Source organism: Euprymna scolopes, chromosome 19 (assembly GCF_053919585.1).
Source record: "Euprymna scolopes isolate OS-2025 chromosome 19, ASM5391958v1, whole genome shotgun sequence".
NCBI classification, from domain to species: domain Eukaryota; kingdom Metazoa; phylum Mollusca; class Cephalopoda; order Sepiida; family Sepiolidae; genus Euprymna; species Euprymna scolopes.
This window is the reverse complement of record NC_136500.1, coordinates 103,324,224-103,343,026: the sequence shown is the minus strand read 5'-3', so window position 1 is coordinate 103,343,026 and position 18,803 is coordinate 103,324,224. Positions and strand designations below refer to the sequence as shown.

At 42.6% G+C, this 18,803-nt stretch overlaps 1 protein-coding gene and 1 pseudogene across 2 annotated transcripts in view; one reads left to right on the top strand and one right to left on the bottom strand.

Moving 5' to 3' along the window:
• Nucleotides 1–18,803, top strand: part of LOC145239862 (putative tubulin polyglutamylase ttll-15) — an 867,893-nt gene that overhangs the window by 392,765 nt on the left and 456,325 nt on the right. The window lies entirely within an intron of this gene.
• LOC145240593 (U2 spliceosomal RNA) lies at nt 8,566–8,714 on the bottom strand (annotated as a pseudogene).

The window sequence follows — 18,803 nt, the reverse complement described above, 5'->3', positions numbered from 1 at the left end:
AAAAAAAAAGAAAAAAAAAGCTCTCTTCCCTATATTGAAAATCGCCAAAATGAGTGACGTGGAGTCGGCGTCTAAAGTGGGGAGCCGACTTTGGCGCCAAAAAGAAGTGGCGCCAAAGGCGGCACGAGGGGAGATAGAACTGAGAGAGGGAGTGGAAGTTAGTGGAGCGAAGAGAGAAAGTGTTTCCGACCCTCGCTCGCGGGAAGGTCGTAAATTATCAGCTCGGATCCCACCATGAGAGGGGAGAGCAGAGAAAGACAGGCCAAGTGGGGGTGCGGGCAGAATGCTACCCAACAAGCTCGTCAGGTGTTCCGGGCACGAGAATGTGTCGCCAGAACAGCACTGCCTAGCACAGTGTATGTATCAGAGAACAGATACTACACTTTGATCTTCATATTTAATTTATTTCGTTTAAAGAAAAATTGCAATTAAAAAAATTCCAATATAAAATTAAAAAATTTTAAAAAGTAAAATCTCCAAAAGACAAAAAAAATTTAAGCACAAGGCCCTATAAGATCTGGGGAGGGGAGTGTTGCAGGGTCTTTGTAACTAAAGTAAAAATTGGAGTCTTTGGCGACTTTACTCTTGACTGGCAACATTTACACAATACCTCATTCACTCTGTGGACTTTAAACAAATTGATAAAACCCCCAGCGTTTTTGCAAAATGGATATATATACAATTTCTGTATGTGTGTGTGTGTGTGTGCATTTTTTTTTTAAATGTGTGTGTGTGTGTGTGTGTGTGTGTGTGTGTGTATGTGTGTATTAAAAAAGTTCAATTTATTGGAAAATAAAAGGTTCTTGAATTTGGAAGAAAAACAGTTTGTGTTGGGGAGTGGGAAATCTAGAAAAAATATACAAAAAATAAAATTAGTGCATTGTTAGTAAGGTCCCTCCCTGAGCTAATCTAAGTAGTTAGATCGCCTACTGTTTTCCGGGGCACCGAAAACAAGCAGGGAGATCCCTAATGGGGATTGGAAAGAATTCATATCGGGTGTAGGGAGTAAAATAAATAGATTGTAAAAACAAAACAGGGCCAAGGTCGCTGGAAAGATGGTGGGATCCTTCTACCGCTCCAGAAGATATCTCACTACTGATGCAATTCTCTATCTATATAAAAGCCAAGTACGTCCAAGGATGGAATACTGTTGCCATATCTGGGCAGGAGCTGCCAAAAACAGCCTATCATGCCTTGACAGAGTACAAAATAGACTTCGTGGCTTAGTGGGGGATGCCCTTTTCTCTACCCTGCAACCCCTCTCTCACAGAAGAGATATGGCGAGCCTATCCTTGTTTTATCGTTATTTTCATGGCAGGTGCTCGTCTGAACTCCAATCCCTGGTCCCCCCTCGCCAATCTTTCACGAAAAACACCCGTCTAGCTGAATCCACTGTGAAAAATTTCCCCCACTCTATATCTGTGCCTAAATCAAAACGCGGATTCCATGAACAAAGCTTCTTTCTTAGAACTGCACGCCTGTGGAACTCTGTTCCGTCTGCCTGCTTCCCTCCGGACTACAACTTGGATGTCTTCAAGTCTAATGTTAACAAATTCCTAATGAACCGCCCCCTTAAGTAAACACTCCATCAAATCTCCACACTAACGTAATGTACTTGCAATAACCCTTATCCCTGAGTGGTTTCCGGGCCTTGATAAGTGGTGATCACTGTGTAAAAAAAAAAAAAAAAAAAAAAATATATATATATATATTAGGCGGCGACCTTCGAGTAGGGGGTGACCAGGGGATGATAAAACAAAAAGATAGGGGGCGGGTAGTGGTAGGGTAGCCTCGGAAGGTTCTCTAGTGCCAAAAAACAAACAATCGGGGGACAGGATCTCATTTGTACCACCAGTCAAGAGTCTCTTTACTTTTTATTTGTCTAACCTAGTGGGATGCGCTCCGTAGGACCCAGTACCACATGTGCCATGCCTATGGTGGTAACATGAATTCAAACTTGGTGCCTCGTTGGATGCACAAGCTAGCGTCCATCACCCACCTCTTGTCAAAGGCCACTCGAGGCAATCTCTTTCAATCGCATCTGATCTTTACTTTAAGCAGATGTTTAAAGTAGATGATCAGGTTCCGATCCGGAACAGATATCCCTTCGCAGACTCGCTTGAGGCATGTGATCCATATGGCCATCCTCGCTACTGCTAGTATCACTAGAAAAACTATTCTTTAGGAGGGTCTTGAGCCTGCTGCAGCGGAAAAAGGCATGACTGGCTGTTTCTCTCATGTCCTCGTCACAGCGCAGGCAGTAGACCCGGGTTTCTTCATTGTAAAGGTTGAGTTCCTCAAGGAGGGGCAGTGCGTTCTGGACAAGTCGCCAGGTAAGGGAAAATTCTGAATTTGTAAGAAAGTCCTGTCCCGGCGTCCAACTCCACTGGGAGTGGACCTCCTCCAACAACATCTCCGTCCGTTTCACTAATGGTTCCTTTTTGCTATGCCCCACTACCTCCCGATAAAGCTTGTTCCTAGACAGTTCGAGAACACTGGTCCCCGGCAACGCTCTAAGTGCAGACCAGCATTCGGCGTAGAATGTTTGTTCCCCCCTCGGTCTTTCAACCCCAGTGACCATGGAACGTCTACGTACAATGAACGGCTCAGGAAGGCCAACCTCTCTGCGTGCTTGTGACACAGGAGATCGGGCAGTCCTAAGCCTCCTTTGCTCGGATTTCGAACACAGATCTCTCTGCAAACATAATGCTTACCCTCGTTCCACAAGAGTGTGTCGAGGTGCTCCTGTAAGCTGATACGTCGTTTTGCAGGGAGGAGAAGTACAGACAGATGGTAAAGGATGAGCGGAAAGATGTATGTAGCACACGCCTCTGCCCAACTCTACAAGGACAATTTCCTTTGAACCCAAGTCTTAACAGAGGATTCGACCTTGGTGTCTACTTCCGACCAGTTTTTATTCAGCTGGAGACCCGGTCCGAACCACACACCAAGGATCTGGACCGGGCTGTCGGTGCAACTGAAGATGCCTGGAAGCGAATTTACTCCGGTCCAGGCACCCAACCGCACACCCACCGACTTACTGTGATTGAAGACAGCCCCCGTAACTTCTTCATAGCAAGCAAGTGCCTCGGTGATCACTTGAATGTCCGTGGGGTAAGACATGAACACAGTGATGTCATCGGCGAACGCAGAAACCCTGGCTCGTGTGCCTCCAGGAAGAGCTAACCCGTGCAGGACTGGTGTAGTCGCCTCGTTCCTTAACTTGCGAAGGAGGGGTTGCAACGCCAGGATGTACAAGAGAGGCGACAGCCGACAACCCTGTTGCACCGACCGGGAGACAGCAAAAGACACCGACAGCTTACCATTGATCTGCACCGCTACCGTCGGCCTGTCACACAATACAGAGATCCGCTTGCGGAAGTCCGGATTAAATCCGGCGGCCTCCAGCACAGATCCCACGAACCTATGGTCCACCCTATCGAAAGTCTTGAACTGATCCAAACTAATCAGCGTGGCCTCTGCGTCGTCTTCTGTCCCTTCTATGATTGTGTGTATCAGATGAAGATTGTCCTGAATCGATCTCCCCTTCACAGCATATCTCTGGTCTGGTTCGATCAAGTCAGTGATGACAACCTGCAACGGATTTGCAAGAACCTTGGCCAAAATCTTTAACTCTGTGTTTAGCAGAGTCAAGGGCCTGAAATCGTCTAAATCTTCCTCCCCACCATGCCGTTTACCTTTCCTCAGCAATGTGATCACACCCTTGGTCACCTGCTCAGGGATGGAGCCCTGTACAAACCAATGGTTGAACATATCCTTCAGAATAGGGACCAACATGGGCGACAGCCTCAAGTAGAATTCGTAGGGTAGCCCATTAAGCCCTGGGGACTTGTTGCAGCCGACCTGCTTCAATGCACTAATGATCTCATGTTCCGCGACAAGACCATTACAGCTAGCTGCTTGAGCCGCCATGAGGCGGGGCGAGTCGGCCAAATAGCTGCCAAACTCTTCAACCCTGAGTCTGGGTAGTTGGATGAAGCGCTCCGATAGATGCTTTCGAAACCCCCCGCAAATCCTCCGCATCGACACGAGGGTGTGCCCTTCCAGGTCGTTTACCTTTTGAATGTACCTGTCCAAGCCGCGCCTTAGAGCAGCCTTACGCTCAACAATGTCTACATTAACAGCCTCGTTCGAGACTTTCATTAGCCTAGCTCTAACTATCTGGCCCTCGTACTGCTCTCTAGCCAAGCGGTTGAGGTCTTGTTTTGCTAACGCTATCTCTAGGGGGTCCCCACCCTTCACCGCATGGGTCAGCCTATTCTCTATACGCTTCTTGGCTTTAGCCTTATCTAGTGTGAGGCGGTGGCTGTACTGGACCGAGAAGCGTCCAATCTTAGCCTTCAGACTAACCCACCACTTACTCCCAGTAACCGCCCCCACTAATGCCCGTTGGATTATCTCTGTAACCTTCAACCGGTAGTCCTCCAGCTCCAACAAGGTGCTGTTGAACTTCCAGTATCCGGCTAGTCGAGGCCTATAGCTCAAGTTCAGACGGGCCATAACCAGTTTATGGTCCGAGTGTCCTAAAAAGTGGAATGTGGGGCAAGATAGAAAATCTACATCGCCTCTTCTAACTAACATCCGATCCAAGTAAGTACTTGGATAGGAAGGCGCATCTCCCGCCCCGGGTGATCCAGGCGAAATCTGTCAACCAGGTCGCATGAAGCCATCAAGTCAGACAGACTGCTGTCACACCACACTGATCCGCTAGTCCCCCCGACCTTATCTATCTTGGGATCAAGGATGGCATTCCAATCACCCATTAAGACTACTCTCTCTGGATCATCTATAAAACCCTCCACCCGTCGAAAGAAGGAAGCCCTCTCCACAGCGGAATTAGGTGCGTAAACTGTGATTATCCAAAACACACTGCTATTAATGGCAACATCGACGACAATCGTCCACCCATCCTCGTCCACGGGAACAACATTCACCGATGCTGATAGGGTACGATTTACTAGCAAAGAGATTCCACGACTGTAGGTATTGCCATATGCTGAGTAAACATCGTAATCGTTCACCAGCACCTGACAATCCCCGTCACAAATAAAGTGGGTCTCCTGTATAGCGGCAATATCTATCTTGAGGGACACCAGATCTCTCAGCACGCGTGCGGCCTTGCTTCGACATCTGAGGCCCCTCACATTATAACTAGCCAAGTTTAAAGCCATGGTCACCTTCCTTATTCAGTTTCACACACGAGCCTGAAGTCCCCGGGGGTGAGGACGTGGCAGGCCTGTCTAAGGCTTCCGGTCAGTAAGTCTGTAGAGGGTACTCCATTCTTGGCCACGTCCAGGGGGAAAATTAATTTTAAAGCCCTGTAGAAGGAGGGGTGAATATATACAGGGACTCTGCCCTCACATTTAAAAACTAAATTGTTTAGCGAAGGATGCTCTGTGTCCACCAGCTGCTGGCCTGGGATTGCATCCTTCGTGACGTCTATTCATGCCCAGAGGGCCTCAGTCCTGGAATCCTTATTGACCCTAATAAATGTGGTCAACAAGGGAGCGTCCTTGAACTTGGTTGGGTCGGTGACATTATCGCCACCGATGTAGAGAAAGTTTTTTAGCTGTGTATAACGGACCTTCTGCTGGCCTTTCAGTTCTGTTGTTGGCTGCAGAGGGCCCGTCTCACATATCCTTCCTCCTGGAAGGAAGGAGAGTCTCTTTGTCCGCTCTATGCGGATTGGTGGGGTGGGTTTTTCCTTGACTGGAGGGGGAGTGGGTGCAGGGGGAGTAGGGGAGAGGATGTTGGGTGTTGGGGTGTATGGTGGCAGGGTAGGTTGTTTTTTGGGGTCGTTACTTGAACTTTCTGAGGATGGATTGTGAGGTAGTGTTCTTGGGGGTTCGGGGAGGGAGGGGGGACATTGCTCTGGCTGTTTGTGGGGGTGGGATTTGGGGGGGGCTCAGCCTCGGCTGGTTGGATATTGTCTTTGGGGGTGGGGGTGTCTCCCTTGGATCTCCTGCTTTTCCTCCTCTTCGTCGTTCTCTTGCTGTCTCTGATGTTGTCTCTTCTGTGTCTGTGGCTGTCTCTAGACCCTCCAACGCGATCTCTTCCTCAGAGTCTTGGAGCTACCTCTTGTTTGAGGAAGAGGGCGCCTGAGTGTCCATCGGGGTGATTTCGGGTTGGGTTATGGTCGTTATTGGTTTGGGCAGATTTCTGTTGGGTCTGCCCTTGCTCGTGACTGTGGCTTTTGCCTCTGCTGGGGTTTTGGCGGGTGTTTTGGTGGGGACTTTTCCCTGGGGGTTGGCTGGTTGCCTTTTAGGACAGTCCTTGGCCATGCGTCCCCTCGACTGGCAGTGCTAGCAGTGAGGTTTTCTCCCCTCCACGATCAGTGTCATGGTCTGCTCTCCAAACTTGAGCATGGCTGGAACGTTGTCAAAACTGTCCTTGCCCAGGACCATCTGAACTTTGTAGTCCCCGGTCAAAACGTTGCGTCGACTGCGGGCTGGGGCAACTGCCTCCACCTCACTGTATTGACTCAGTATGACCCCGACTTGTTTTCCGGTCATGTAGCACGGGACATTCAGTACAGAGACAGTGGTGTTCCTCCCACCGAGGTATACTGGCTGGAGCCGAATGTTCCTGCTTCTGTGTTCAGTCCTGGCCAGTCTTTTTGCATCCTCCTCTCTGGGAAGCAGAATGTCCCACATGGCGAAACTCCTCCTGCATATATAACTTGCCGGAATGAGGATTTCCACCATGGTGTCTTTGTTGACACCCGTTAAACTCCTGGTCTTGAGGTCAGAGGTGATCAGGGAGAGAACTCTCTTCTCCAATTTTTCAATCTGTCCCGGAAGGGGTATGATGGTTCTTCCCTTCGTGACATCCTTGTAAGTGGAGTTGAAGAGTTCCCTATAATCATCGGGTGTCATCTGCTCCAGCTCTGGAGGGCCCCATGCTGTATTCTCGTCCTGTTTGGTGTTGAACGGACCGGAGAGGGGATCGGCTGCCGCTGCCTTTTCTTGCTGCTGTTGCTTCTGCTTGGCCCTTTTGTTTGGGACTAACTCTGGCCAGTCCTCCTGTGGTGTCATAGACTGGTTTTGGCCTTCTGGTCCGTTTCCTTCCTTTTGCCTGGAGATTGAGTCATGGGATTTCTCCCATCGGGCTTTATTTTTGGTGGGTTGGTTTTCAGGGCTTTCGGTGGTGTTGGAGTGTTTTGGGGAGTTTTGGGCGGTGGTGCCTTATATTCCCCCCCGAGAGCCTTTAGCGATTCCAAAGTGTCCCTGAAAAGCACTTGGTTTCTACGGGCAACTCTGTCTTCATCATCTTTCCCTTTGGGCGTTGGGGAGCTGCCCTCATGGGGAGTAGGTGCTTGGTGGCCGGAGGGGGGGCTGGTAGACTGGGGGTGCCACGGGCTATGAGCCACCATTATTGCCTTCAGCCTCCTCATCTCCAACTTCTCTCTGTTCATCTGCCAGGAGGCTGTCCTCGTGGGGAGCAGGAGTGGTGGGGTCTTCTCCGGCCGACAAGGATTGAGGTAGAGGGGGGTTCGTTTTGAGTGGTCCCCCGGAAAGGTGCCTCTTTCCATCGTCAGCCGCCTTCCTGGTCCCTTTCCTCTTGGGGTGGTCCTCTTGGGGAGCCTGGGCGGGAGTGCTTTCTCCGACCGATAAGGATTGAGGTGGAAGGGGTGTTGCAGGATGTGTACCACCCCGATCACACCTCGTTCCCTCGTCAGCCACTTGTTTGACTCTCCGGTCTGGGGAGTGGCCCTTTGTGGGGAGCCGGGAGTGGGATTGGTTGCTCTCCTGATGTTGAAGCGGCCTGGGTTGCCGCAGGCTGCGGCCCTACCCTGGCCTTCGCCTCCTCTTCATCCCTCGTGTGAGGTGCTCTCTCCAATAGGGAGTACTCCAGTGGGGCGAAGTGGCGCATCTGAGGTGATATACGCCTTTTCCCCGGCATCATGCGGAAAAAACTGGACCGGCCACTGACGCGGACCAAAGTGTAGCAGGGGAGAAAAGAAAATGCAGGGAAAAAAGGGGGGGTGGAGGGGAGTGAGTGAGGTCAGCAGAGAGAAAGTGAGTTAACCTCCCCTCACGTCATTAGTCAGCTCAGATCCCCCGCAAGGGGGGGGAGCAGCGAAGGAAGATAGCAGAGTGCTGCGTTGCAATTAAGAGAGAGAGGGGATAGACATCTCTGCCCAGAGAGGGGAGCAGAAACGAAACACCTGCACTACCCACGTCACCCTGCCCGCAAACAACCTCAAAGAAGCGAGAAAGAGAGCCCGGTCTTCTCAATCCTCTGGGAGAGCAGCGAAGGAAGACAAAGAGTGGGCCTGGCAGATCAGAGTGCTGCACAGGCAATTGAGAGCAAAGTAGACCATTTCAACCTCGGAGGGGAGGAGGAAGCGAAGTACCCAAAAGAAAAAATGCTAAGCTAACCCAACCAGGTCACGTCTACTAAAGAAAGTGTTGTCGGTCCCGAGAACAGCAAACTCCCAAAGAAGGGATTGGTTTTCGGGTCCAGACTATCACAAAATGGCGTCAGTCCTCGGGGAGCGAAAAGGGTCCAGATTCCCCAAAGAGGGGGTCGGTCCCACTAACCAATGTTAGTAAAGTCACAAAAGTGACCAAAGTGAAAGCCTTAAACTTGACGGGTGGGTCAAGTGGCGGACTTCTTGAAAAAAATCAAAAATGAGTAACTGGGAGAACAGATACTACACTTTGATCTTTGCCAAAAGGCCAAGAAAAGCAGGGTATTTATTTGCTCCCCCACCGAGCAAATTAGGCACAAGGCCGATTTTTAATGTGAGGAGTGAAGGGGAAATGGGGACCAACTCCCCGGGGGAGTAGGGGAGCTGGATAGTGACAATTGGTATGAAGGGTTGACCCTACATTGACCAAGTTCTTATATGTGGGTTTGCCCCCACATATGGTCTTTGCTTGCAATATCTGCCAGAACAGAAACTACACTTTTATCTTGGCCAAAAGGCCAAGAAAATCTAAGAACAGCATCTATTAACAACAGACCTTTGATCTTAACCAAAAAGGCCAAGCACAAAAGTGTTACGGACAGACCGACAGACTGACCGACCGGCCGACGGAGTGACTTATAGAGTCGCTTACACGCGACTAAAAATACATGATAATTCACAGTCAATTGTGAATAGATATAAAATAAATCATTATTTTGACTCCTGTTTGAAAGTAATGACACTTAGGGTCTTTGCAGTTTAACCACACTATTATACTTGCTAAGGATTTCCACAGGTTCAAGAAAATTTCCTCGCTTTTCACATGTAGAGCTTTCGTTTCCTCTAAATGGTAGAACTTGTCTTGCTAGGTATAGAGTGATGGAAATCAACTTACATAAAATTTCTAGGTTTCTTTGCTTTTCTTTTTCTCTAGCAACTTGTAATTTGTGATCAATTGCTTCTAAAGTAATACCTAATGCTTGGCTTTGAAAGCCTTTCCATCGAACCATATGTGAGATTCTGAAATAGCATGCTTCTTTATTTTCTCTAACGCTATTCTCCAATGGCTTATGGCCTCTGATTTCCAAGCTGCTTTGTTAGTGTACTTTGCTTCATTCAAAAAGAGATGACAGCTGAAGCAAAACATATTTACTTTCATACCATTTCTTCAGAAAGGAGCGTCATTTTCCATTCTTGGTATATGAAATTACAGGTTTACATGGGTCATAATTATTGCAGTGTCTGATGATGTATCTTATAAATAACAACATGGCCAGGATCATTTGGATACTGTAATTCAGGTTGCATGGAAAATGGTTCTTCAACTTCCAACACTTCTACTCCCACATCAATGTGAGATTTCTGTGAAGCAAGTTGTTACTCAAGGTCATCTACATTGTCTGCTTTCTTTGGCTCATCTACTGCTTCCATATCTCCAGCTTCTGACTTTTCACTCTCCTAAATGTCCTTCCAGCCCTTCGAGTCTTCCACTTGCTCTGGTTAATGCTGTCGCTTTAGGCTTCATAAAGAGTTCTGCTACATTTGGCAGCATCTTGTGTGTTCCGTTCCTGTCACTTTTTCTTTTCTCCTTTCGTGGCATACTGTAGGTGATTAGGTTCAATAGAACACAGAAATAATTATAATAAAAATGGAGGTGATAGACATCCCAAGTAGAAATTATTTTGCTGAATAAGAATAGAGATAGAGATATAATCGTAAAATGCCACAGAAGATGCCACACGAAAGCTGGGTGATATGTTTTCATGCAAATGTAAGTAAATTTAATAAATAGGAAATAAATATTTAATTTTTGAATAACAGATTGCAATCAAAAAATAGTTTTGCATTGATTAGTTTACTTGTTCTATCGAAACATTTAGATTTTTGTTCTGTGATTGTAAAATGATCAAGTAGTTTGTATTTAACATAAGATAATCAAATTTTAGATATATCAGCACCAATCGAACGTTAGACAGCCGTCTTGAAAACAGTATGAGCTGACAGGGCAAGGAGAAGAGGGGCAGATAACCCCAAATTGTTATGCCGAAAATGTTACTTGTACAATCTTAACGTTATTTAAAAAAAAAAAAATATCGTCTGCCCTATCATAACATAGAAATTTTTATGAGAATTTCCTTCCATCATGGGTACGTACATCATACAGAATTTTCTATATCTGTGTTTTACTAATGGCTTTGTAAAACTTCACAAGCATTTTTTGTTCTAATGAACCAATGTTTGAGCTAGTTTGGACAACTTTCTGCCATTTCTGTAAAGTACGGCGATAGCACTGTCCTTATTCTGCTAAAATAGTTATTTTTGACGACGACGGTGGCGACAATAAAATATCTGTCATACACATAAAAAAAAGGATAATTCGAAACACAGATGAAGAAAAACGATGATTTTACTTGCTGTGTTGGCTATTATTATTATTATTATTATTATTATTATTATTATTATTATTATACTTGTTATTGCTGTTATTATTATTATTATTATTATTATTATTATTATTATTATTATTATTATTATTGGCGGCACAGATAGCTTACTTAGGGTGTCACTACTACCATGTAGTTGCCCATGAGGAAATTTCTTGTCACACGTGGTAGCGTGTCTCCGTGGGGCATAGGCCTATGATACATTCCTCTGAAAAGGGCACTTTTAAAACTGGAGTAAAAAGGGTAGGTGCACGTCCCTGTATATATAGGGATACTCAAATTGTTGTGCAAAATCACCAACATTATTAAAATTGTTAAAGAGTCACTAAAGGAGAGCCTGTGATTGGATGAAAAACAACCAATCATAAGCTTCCTTTTTGGATCCTCACCCACACCCACGAGAGTGGTTTTTACAAATTCTCTTCTTCTTTTGCTTGTTGAGCTCTCAAAGACAACACGCCAGTTCTCTCTCTACCATTTAACACCAGACACGCGTGAGCATTTTGACAGCATCTGCAGCACAGAACAACACAAGGCTTCATTTTTTTTTTCTCAACCCAGCCAAAACGATACAAGAAGCACACACCGTTAACAGGACGAATCTTACAGATAAGTTCCGTAAAACATGACTGCTTTTGCAAGGAAACATTTTCCTTTAAATAATTTTTTTTTTTTTAAACATTTTCATTCGTGTTGTGTTCCTTTCTTCTTGTCGAAGTCACAATATTTTGTAACCATATATAGTTGAGAAATTCGCAATAACATTTTATGCACTATCAGTCACGTCATCATTTTGTATCTATCTTATAACAGTGCATAGTTTTTACGGTTGCCGCTAGTCGCTTTAATTGAATCAGGGAAGCAACGTTTTTTTGTTGTTGTTGTTGTTTTGTTTTTTGTTATTGTTTATGTTAATTTTATTAATTAGAAACCTCTGTACATTTATTGAAAATAGACGCTAAAATAAAGTTGACCCCCCCCCTTCAAAAATAAACGTCTTTTAACAATTTGGATTATAGTTGTAGTTAAATTTGATATTTTTAAATTACCAATAATTATTTTTTATATTATATGAAAATATTTTTAAATTAGAAAAAGCTTACTCAAAACCCTATGTTTAAAACTTCATATCATGGAATATCGAAATTTTATTCTATTTAAATCTTTTAAAAATATTTATTGTTTAGAATTCTGTTTTTATTGTAATTTAACTAATTATAGTATTATTATTGAGAAAAAAAAGTGATTATTTTTATACATAATAATATTGATTATAAGTCCATTTTTTATTTACAACTTCAAGGTAAGTGGTAAGTAAATAAGTAATTTAATGTATATATATATATATATATATATATATATATATATATATATATATATATATATATATTTAAAAGAGTGTAGCCATCAACAATTGTGGGTTTTTTTAAAAGGTTTTCATCATATTTTTATTTTAAAATATTTTTATAACGCGTTTCGAGCTTAGGGTGTGCTCTCTTCAGATATTTTCGTAAAAAGTTTTTCTTTAAAATGGGAGTTTGTAGATATGCCTCCGCTGATATTAAATATGTTTTTCATAGTGATGCGATGCGTGTGTTCAGTATTCAGACGTTCTGTCTCCAACTTTAAGTGTTCACAGTGACCGGTCAAAGTTAGTTTCAAAGAGTGTTTTTTAGTCCATATGGTGAAGGTTTTTATGGCTTTTTTAGGGTTCTTTTAAAGACTTTCTTTCCCCATGTATAGCATACACTCACACACAATCACATACGCATACATATACATTCATGTACAAGTACACATGCACACGCACACGTACGCAGGCACACACACATACACACACGTACATACATAGAAATATATGTAGGAGCATACATATACACACATATACATACCCACCTACACACCCACACACGTACTCGCATACATCCACCGCTAACAATTATTTTTATTTTTTTATTATTTTTTATTTTATATATATATATATATATATATACATATACACACACACACATACACATACACACATATATATATATATATATATATATATATATATATATATATATATATATATATATATATACGGATATCGTGTAAGAGTGTTCTGTTCCTGGTTATATATACTTTTTTTTTTTTTCTTCCAACCAAAACACGCATGTATATATGCGCTTAATCATTCCGACATACGTACACGCACCCACACGTGGGGTAAGAATGCGTTTTAGGTTTTTGGGTTGGCGTTTGCTTTTTATTATTTTTGTTGTTTTAAGGAAATTGTTTAGTTTGCTGTTTTGGTTAAGTAGGACGAGGTTTTTCGTTATCTCTGTGAAAAGCTCTGGGTTGTTTGTGTTGTGTGTGGAGACGTATGTTAGGATTTGTTCTTTGTTTCGTTCTTTAGGGGTTCTCAAATCTTCTACTGGTATATTTGTCGCAAGTTGGATCCCTTTGTCTATAAGTTGTGATGGGTATTTTCTTTTTCTTAAATTTATTCGTAGTTCCTTGAGTCGGATTTTTCGAAGGTTATTGTCCGTGATTATGGTGCAGATTCTACGTGCTAGGGTGTAGGGAATTGATTTTATGCAGCTTTTAGGGTGGTGACTTTTAAAGTGTAGGTATTGTTGGGTGTCTGTAGGTTTGCGGTAAATGTCTGTGATAATGTTATTGTCTTTAATCTTTATCAGTATGTCTAGGAAAGGTAATTCTGTAGAGCTTTGTTCTATGGTGAATTTAATTTTTGGGTGTAGGTTCTGGAGTATGGTGTGTAAGTCTGTGATGTCCCCCCATGTGGGTTTCCATAGGATGAAGCAGTCATCTAAGTACCTTTTCCAAAAGTATATATAACCAGGAACAGAACACTCTTACACGATATCCGTATATATATGTGTATATATATGTATATATATATATATATATATATATATATATATGTATGTGTATGTGTATGTGTGTGTGTATATGTATATATATATATATATATAAAATAAAAAATAATAAAAAAATAAAAATAATTGTTAGCGGTGGATGTATGCGAGTACGTGTGTGGGTGTGTAGGTGGGTATGTATATGTGTGTATATGTATGCTCCTACATATATTTCTATGTATGTACGTGTGTGTATGTGTGTGTGCCTGCGTACGTGTGCGTGTGCATGTGTACTTGTACATGAATGTATATGTATGCGTATGTGATTGTGTGTGAGTGTATGCTATACATGGGGAAAGAAAGTCTTTAAAAGAACCCTAAAAAAGCCATAAAAACCTTCACCATATGGACTAAAAAACACTCTTTGAAACTAACTTTGACCGGTCACTGTGAACACTTAAAGTTGGAGACAGAACGTCTGAATACTGAACACACGCATCGCATCACTATGAAAAACATATTTAATATCAGCGGAGGCATATCTACAAACTCCCATTTTAAAGAAAAACTTTTTACGAAAATATCTGAAGAGAGCACACCCTAAGCTCGAAACGCGTTATAAAAATATTTTAAAATAAAAATATGATGAAAACCTTTAAAAAAAAACCCACAATTGTTGATGGCTACACTCTTTTAAATATACATTTTTTCTCTCGTTGGAACTACACAACCATCACTTTAAATATATATATATATATATATATATATATATATATATATATATATATATATATATATAACTATTTTTAATTATCTAAACTCTTCAGCTTTATAAAATGTCACAATATTTTGTAAGCATATATAGTTGGCAAATTCCCAACTGTAATGAAAAACTTCGATATGGAGTGAACTTTAAGAAGCTTTATTTTACTAATAACAGACCCAGGGTACGAGACCTGTTACTTCAAGGAAAGGAAGAGAAAAGAAGGAAAAACTCAAGGGAAGTAACTCACTCCCGGAGAGTAGAAACGGAAGTTAAAAGAAGTTAGAGAGTTCTTTTCTATCAGCACATTCTCCGCCGCTCAGTAAAATTCGGGGCCGCATGACTTTCAGGGGGCAAAAGGCTTCAAGGAATCTCAGGAAAGGGGGGGGGGTCTGTTTAGGCTGAAAAAAAGAGAAAAGAAACAACCCTAACCCTAACCCTAACCCTAAGTTTAAAGCTGATAGTTTTCAGCTAAATATGGAGAGCTGCAATGGACTCTGGTAGAGCGTCGAAGACCCAGCACCTTGTCTTCCTCTGATGATCTTTTTGTCGATCATCGGAGAGGGGGAGAGTAGGAACTGAATCCTCTAGGATGAAGTTTTCGATCCCGCTAGGCTGAGGATCTGAAAGGTTAGATTCCAGTGTTTCATTCTGCAGCTGTTGATTCTCCATCTCTGGATCTGATTCTGCCTCCAAGCTGCGCAGCCTATCACCCAATGGCAATAAATGGCGTAAGGATACTGTCGTGTCTCGTCCATTATCAAAACGAACATGAGCATAGTTCGGATTGATTTCAAGTAGATCTACGGTCTCGATCAGGGGCTCATATTTGCTTCCACGCACATACGGCTTTAAAAGGACAGACAGCATTTGTAAGCCATGTGGGCATAGAATCTCCAGTGGCCGATTTCCTTTGGAAATTGAAGAGGCGTTCATGGGGAGTACAATTAATGGAGGTGGAAAGCAGTGAGCAAATGCTGTGGAGGGCTACATCTAGTACTCTTTCCCAATTTGTAACGTGAAGGTTTCTCGACTGCAGAGCCAGATGATACCGTTATATCTTTCCACTTGTCCGTTACCTTGAGGGTTGAAAGCAGTTGTTTGGTTAGTAGCAATGCCTCGAGAAAGCAAGAACTCCTTTAGTTCCTCCGACATGAAAGCAGTTCCGCGATCAGAATGTATAAAAGAAGGGTTTCCAAATATGGAGAATAAGTTAGTTAAGTGTTTCCGGACAGTAGCAGCTGAGGAAAAGCGAAAGGAAAGCACGAGTATTCATCAATGACAGTCAGTATGTATCTGTTGCAGGAATTTGAAGGTAACGGTCCTTTGAAATCCACGCTTAGTCTCTCAAAAGGCTGACTCACCCTTTACAAGAGTCTGAGGAGACGTCTTGAGAAACCTGGGTTTTATTTCGGAGCAGACGGAGCATTTCGGAGCAGACCCGACATGTTCTGTAACTGCTCTCACATCTTCCACAGAGTATGGGAGATTTTTGGTTCTGACGAAGTGTACCATCCTGGTTACCCCCGGATGGCATAAATCTGTGTGCAAAGAGTGTAATTTGTCAGCAGAGGTGGTAGAAGAACACATTTGAGACAAAGCGTCTGCAGCGGCATTCTGTTTCCCTGGACGATAAGTGATATCGTAGCTAAAACAGGCAAGCTCCAGCTTCCATCTCGTAATCTTCTCATTTTTTATTTTACTCTTTCCCTTGGGGTCGAACATAAAAGAGACCGATTTTTGGTCAGTGATCAATTTGAAATGCTTCCCCAGCAATAAATGTCGCCATTTTCGGATCGCTTCTACAATTGCATAGGCCTCCTTTTCAACCGCAGAATGCTTCTGCTCAGCGGAGGTTAAAGTTCTTGAAAAGAAGGCCACAGGTCGAGAGTTCTGGGTTAGGGAGGCAGCGATAGCATGCTCTGAAGCATCGGTTTCGACCTCAAGAGGAAGAGAAGAGTCTATGGCTACTAGGGATGATTTCGCAATTTCTTTCTTCAGTTCTCTAAAGTCGTTGGTGTGTTCCTTAGTGAGAGGAAACTTGGTAACATTGGTAAGGGGGTGCAATTTCTCAGAGAAGTTGGATATCCATTTTGAATAATGAGAAAACATTCCCATCGCTCGGACGAAGAGAAGGAAGGTCTGGAGGAACAGGTAAGTCCATCAAACCTGTGAGCCTGTCAGAGTCTGGTTTTACTGAACCTTTGCTTATAGTGTACCCAAGCAGGTCTACAGAAGCAAGAGAGTAGTGACACTTGTTTTCGTTCAGGGTTAGTCCATACTTCGCCACTGCCTTCATAAAGCTTTGTAAATTGGTATCATGCTCAGCCTGATTTTCTCCACAAACTGTAATGTTGTCGATGTAGGCAAAGGTTCCTCGGAGGTCCTCTCGTTTGATGATATCATCGATGACTCGTTGGAAACTGGATACTCCATTGGTCACTCCAAACGGAATCCGACGAAACTGGTAGAGGGATCCAGAAGCTTCGAAGGCGGTATACTTTCGTTCTTCCGGTTTGATGGCAACTTGATGATAGGCACTGGTTAAATCAAGAGTCCTAAACACTTGGTAAGTGGCAATCTCATTTACCATATCCTCCATTCGAGGAAGAGGATAAGCGTCCAGGAGAGTGAAACGTATGGGAGTAATCCACAACAAGCCTCTTCTTATGATTCTCAGGAGACACTACAAGAGTTTGAGCTCGCCACGGAGATTCAGAGGGTTCTATAATACCTCCCTTTAGCATACGAGTTATTTCTGATTTAATAAATTCGGCATCAGGTAGGGTATGTCTCCGGGATTTAACGGCTATTGGGCCACAGTCAGCAGTTAGGTTTTTTTGTTTAACCGCTTCTAGGAATATCGTGAATGACCGCTTCCAGTGTATCCACGTGTCGGCAGCGTCCATTTTTGTTGGATCCAAATCCAGCCGTTCGGGTTTCAGGAACTTCTCCATTGTTTGTGTTTTAGTTGATCTTAGTAAAATAAATTGTAATGAAAAACTTCGATACGGAGTGAACTTTAAGAAGCTTTATTTTACTAAGAACAGACTCGGGAACGAGACCTGTTACTTCGAGGAAAGGAAGAGAAAAGAAAGAAAAACCCAAGGGAAGTAACTCACTTCCGGAGAATAGAAACCAAAGTTAAAAGAAGTTAGAGAGTTCTTTTCTGTCAGCACACCAACAATTTGCAAAAACAATTGTAAATAGTATTTTATGCTAAAAAAAAAAGAAAAGAAGAACCATGTGAGATACTTTAACATGATTTGTGTAAAATAATTTGCAAAACAGTTTGAAAATAGCGTTTTATGTTAAAGAAGAAGAGTGTGGGATAATTTAACACGAAATAGATTTGTGTGAATTAATATCAAAACGTGACGTCGCTTGATGTTTTGGTGTTTACTGTTAGGATTGTAACGGTCAGTTTTCGTCCATCCCTTTTTTTTCCATTGTTCTTTGTTTTGTTTTTAAGTTGTTTGTTTAGATATCTTTCACTGAGCAGGATAGACGACTTCAAACAGGTTAAGTGTGTAAGAGCCTTAGTTTTTAACAGAGATTCGTTTAAACGAAAAATAAGTTCTGCTGTTGAATTAATGTCAGCAGAAACATCATTGAATAAGACTTGTTTTAAAACACAAGAAGAGCTCTTAAATAAGTGGTTGACAGAAGTCGACACAATCAATATCAAAATAGGTGAGGCTTGTGAAAAAGCTTATATTGGTTTAGAAAAAAAGCGGTGCGTTGGAAGACGAGAAATTAGAGGCGGAGTTTGTTAACAATACATCCAAAACGCTCACAGAATTGGGGGAGAATATTTCTAATTCCAATACAGAATCCGTCTCAGCTCAAAATCTACAAGAACCATTCACAGCCTCATGTGTTCCAGCTTTAAAGTTGCAGTGTGTTAAATTCAGTGAATATGAGCTGGTAAATTTGAGTTTAAAAATTTTTCTAGTTCAATTTGAAAATTGTGTCACTTTTAAAAAGTTTTTTAACTGGCTACGCGTCTCAGTTAGTGTCTCATATTTCGTTAGAAGATGAAACTTTAATGTGGTTATCAATTTGTTGAGAAAGGAATATTTGGATATTCTTCTCATTACTAACGAAAGTTTTAAACAATTGCTATGCAGTTGTCCTAAATATGATTCAGAGTTTGTCAACCTAAAAAGTTTTTGGTCAGAAATTAAAGCTGATTTGTCTGAATTAAAAATTTCATATATTTTTTATTTTTTGAAGAGAACACTCCAGGTTATTAGTCATATAATTTTTTTCAAAATTACAACCAACTCTTCCAAAAAAAA